The following is a 4,570-nucleotide window of genomic DNA, read 5'->3' as shown; positions in this document are numbered from 1 at the left end:
TACTGGATATTATCAGAATTTCATCAAAATTTATGCTCAGATTACCGCGCCTATGGAAAAGTTACTAAAGAAGGGTGCTACATTATGTTCAGATGAAGAATGTCAGCGCAACTTGGATGTACTGAAGGAGAAAATGGTCATCGCGTCGATCCTAGTCTTCCCGGATTGGAATAAGGAGTTCCATGTGCATGTAGATGCCTCACGTATTGCTCTAGGAGCAATGTTGACACATGCTGGTGAAGGACAATTGGATCACCCTATAGCGGTTGCAAGCAGGAAGTTGTCTAAGCCTGAAAATAATTATTAGATGACAGAGCACGAAGGCTTGGCTATGGTGTACGCGCTCTAGAAATTCAGACATTACTTGCTAGGCGGTCATTTTAAGATGTACACAGACCATTCTGCATTGAAATATTTAGTCAATAAACCTGTGTTGGGGGGGGGGGGGGATATGCAGATGGCTATTTTTGTTTCAGGAGTATGATTTCGAAGTAATTGTGAAGACAAGAAGATTGAATGCGGGGTCAAACCATCTATCGTGCATTCAAATAGGAGAGGAGACTACCAATTTGGAGGAAGGATTGCCTGACGCATAGCTCTTCGCAGTACGCGTAGTGGATAATCACTTTGCAAAAATTATCCACTTTCTGACCATAGGGACGGCTCTAGAGCGATACACCAATCAACAGAAGAAAGAATTGGTGGTGCACGCAGCATACTGTTTTGTAATTGTAGGCCATTTATATAATATTAAATCGGACGAAATACTTCGACTCTATGTGCTTGAATTTGAAAGAAACAATATCCTTGTTGAAGCTCATGGAGGAGCTGCGAGAGGGCATTATGCAAGAAAAGCAACACCGCAAAATATTTTGTGTGCTAGGTTGTGGTGGTCGACGCTGCATAAGGATTCTAAAGCATAATACAGGGCATGCGACGCATGTTAGCGGACGGGCAGGCATCACGGAGGGACGAGCTGCCTTTGAATCCGCAGGTGTCATTGCAGCTATTTGAGAAGTGGGAAATTGATTTTGTAGGACCGATTCAGCCCTCTAGCAAGAAAATAGGTGCACGATATATCATCACCGCGAAGAACTGTACAGGGGCAACATAGGAAAAATTCTTATTTGAATATCTGTTGACCAGGTTTGGTTGCCTGAAGGTATTGATAAGCGATCGCAAAACACATTTTCTCAATGAAACGATCAGCGTGCTGACAAAGGAATTACAGGTTTACCATCCTCAGGACAATGGAACGATTGAGGATTTTAATAAGATATTGGAGAATGTGCTGACTAAGGTTTGCAACACGCAACGGAATGATTAGGACGTGCACGTAGCAACAATGTTATGGACGTACAAAACTACCTATAAGAAGCTTACTGGTCAGACACCTTTTAGGTTGGTCTATGGCGTAGAAGTTGTGATGCATATGGAGTACACTGTGCCTAGTCTACGCATAGCGACCTTCACAAGAATGGCGGACTGCAAAGCCTTAGAAGAAAGGCTCACACAACTAACAGAGCTCGAGGAAGATAGGTTTTTGGCTAGATTCCATCAACAGGGTCAGAAGGGACGTGAAAAAGCTTGGCACGATCAGCACATCAAACTGCGCACCTTCAAGGTAAATGATTTAGTTTTATTATATGACAGTAAGTTTGATAAGTTTCTAGGAAAATTTCATATGCATTGGCTGGGGCCATATGTTATCAAAGAGATTACGGATGGTGGAGCAGTTCAACTCACGAAGTTGAATGGAGATCCATTTTCGGGAAGGGTAAATGGAAGCCAATTGAAGCCATACATCAGGGATCCAACCTAATGACTACATGATGGTAGCATAGTCTTAGCGCTCCAGGCAGCTGCAAGGAGGCGCGGGACTATAAACTACACTGCCCAATTTGTAGAGCTACGCGACTAGGGGGCTGCACGAAAACGAATGAAGTCACAGTACCATAAGAAGCGTGAAGGGAATTGCGCTCTAGGGGGAGAGACCGCACGACACAGCTAGAAAGTAACTGTTACAGTCATTGTTCATGATTTGACTGCCAGGAGACGGTTAAGAGGAGAGGTGGGGGGGGCGACATTTAAGGCTGAATTTAAGAGTGAAATCTTGGAAAATTTGTCGCCAATTCAGCATTTATGGATGAATTTTGGGGGGAACGGTCGAATTTGAATTCGAATTCACCTATAAATTACGTGTGGCCATCCAGCGAAAAACACTTTGCACTCTTAGAATTTCTATGTTGAGCTGTCGATTGTATATGAATCCTCAGGTTTACGCTGATTTGGTCGCTAGTTTTGTATTCGAGAAGTTACCCGAGGATACCCAGTGCTTCATTCTCAGCACGATGTCTAGACCAGGAGAGACTGCTAGCACTGGAGGCACTATTGCCTCTGAGGGAGCTGCTCCAGAGGTGATGAGCATGGAGGTTCCAGCTGTAGTACCTACGGTGCCGAGGTCACCTAGGCTAAAGCCTACGCCGGTGAGAGAGGTCCCCAAACCAAAGAAATATAAGCAAAAGAAGCCAGTGCCAATACGCGAGTCACTGAGGAAGCATGCTACTACACAAGCCCAAAGGAAAGAAAAGCTTAGCGCGACAGAGAAGGGGAAAATGGTGGATTTGGAGGCTGAGGAGGGTGCGAAAGATATAGACACCGAGCGGGTAGATCCTATATCTAAGTTGTCGAAGTATATCCCTCGACGCAAGGGGAAAGTGAAGGTCCCTAAGGACCCAGATGCAGGACAATTCCTCCTCAACACACCCCTGTTACCGGAGAACCTAACCTTTGAAGGTCCACGCTTGGCACGGATCCCACATTTGAAGCTAGAATATTGGGATTTGGTGGACCATGAGCGGTTCCCCCACCTTGCTACAGACACCTACATGAAGAGGGTCTTCTACAAAGAGTCTAGTGTCACTGCGCTGGAGCCTGTGGAGTGGATTCATAGAGTGAACCAGTCGGGGTTGTTGAACCTGTTGTGGGTGCCCCACTACCACCACTCCAACATAAACTTGATCATCATTAAGAAGTTGTTGTGCCTGGTGCATGACGGGTGCTTGTGGCTGAGCGCGTTGATCCCCATCACCGATATGTTGATCCATCAGATCACACTATTGCCACACTTAGGGTTAAATCCGGCCAAGGAGTTTGGCGGAAAGACGAGCGAGCGCAACCTCGCTGAGAATATGAATGACAAGTTCAAACTTGGGAAGAAGTCGCGTGTGTATTCTATTACCTCGATTAATGACCCCACGGTAAAGGTTGCCATGCAGATTTTGGCTAACAATGTTATGAGAAAATTTCGTGTGGATGAGGTTCCGGTGCCAGTGGTTTCTTTGGTTGCACAGTACGCAAAGGGCGTGCAGTTCAACTAGGTGCACTACCTGTGTAGTGAGTTCCTCGCGAACTGTAGAGAGGCACAGGATGAGAGTAAAACATTCCACTATTCATGGTTGTTGCACTTGATTGTGCTGGTCGCCTGGGATTTTCCAAAGGACAGCCAATTTCCTCCCATAAAAAACGATTTTCCAGAGGCTGCAAAATTTGCATCTTTGTTAGCCACAAAATATGTTGCGCGGGTCACAAAGACCAAAGTCTTTTGGGTGTTGATGGAGGTGAGCATTCGCATGGCCATCAACCAGAAGTCGTGGTTGTCACCAACCGTGTTTGAACAACTTTTAGGATACACAGATTTCAAAGCTGACATCCACCGTGTCTACATCCGAGCACGGAAGTATCCGAAGCAAAAATGGTTCGACCTACCCTACCTCACTATAGATGACGCTATCGAGGAGGTCATCAAGCGCTGGCCAACAGATTGGAATTCTCCTTTTGATCTAGCCGCAGGCACTAACAAGTCCGTAGAGAAGAAGAAGAAGGACGTGGCCAAACAGAAGGTTGAGCAGTTGGATGAGAAACATAGGAAAGAGGTTGAGGAGAAGGCCTGGGTGGAAGCAAAACGTGCCACGAAGAAGCAATAAGAACAGGAAGAGTGTTGCTTTGAGGGGAGTGATAAGTCTCCTTCGCCCCAAACGGAGGAGGAAGAGCAGTCAGAGCAAGGGACGATGGTCAAGACGAGCAGAGCACTCCCTTCTGAGTGAAGCGGTACGAGTAGGAAAAGGAAGGGCTGCGGAAGAAAACAAAAGCCACTAAGTCGTCGTTGGACCCAATTACTTTAACTGACAGCAACCTAGATGAACTAGGTGATAAGGTGCAGGATACCACCACAGAACTACTACAGCAATTTGAGCAGTAGTAAAATTAGGCACTGAGCACCATTTAGAAGGATCTGCATGAGCTGCAGATTCAGGAAAATAGAATCCAAGTCGGTGTAGGGCACAGCAACACGGCATCAACACGTTTGGCACTGGGAACCATTCAAGCAGCCAAGATGGTCCGGTCACTGGATCTCTGAGTAGTCGCGCTGCCAGATGGATCTTTGAGCATGGAGACGGCCGTTGACAAGGCTATTATTAGCTCTCTGAAGAACATCAGCCTTAACTTGGCCACGCTCCCCATTGAGTTTCTTCACATGCTGCAAGCAGGTGTGATAGCAGAGGTTAAA

This window comes from Pinus tabuliformis, chromosome 5_2 (assembly GCF_031772625.1).
Source record: "Pinus tabuliformis cultivar Carrire ecotype Pingquan chromosome 5_2, CPIR1, whole genome shotgun sequence".
Taxonomy (NCBI): Eukaryota; Viridiplantae; Streptophyta; class Pinopsida; order Pinales; family Pinaceae; genus Pinus; species Pinus tabuliformis.
This window is presented reverse-complemented; position numbering follows the sequence as displayed.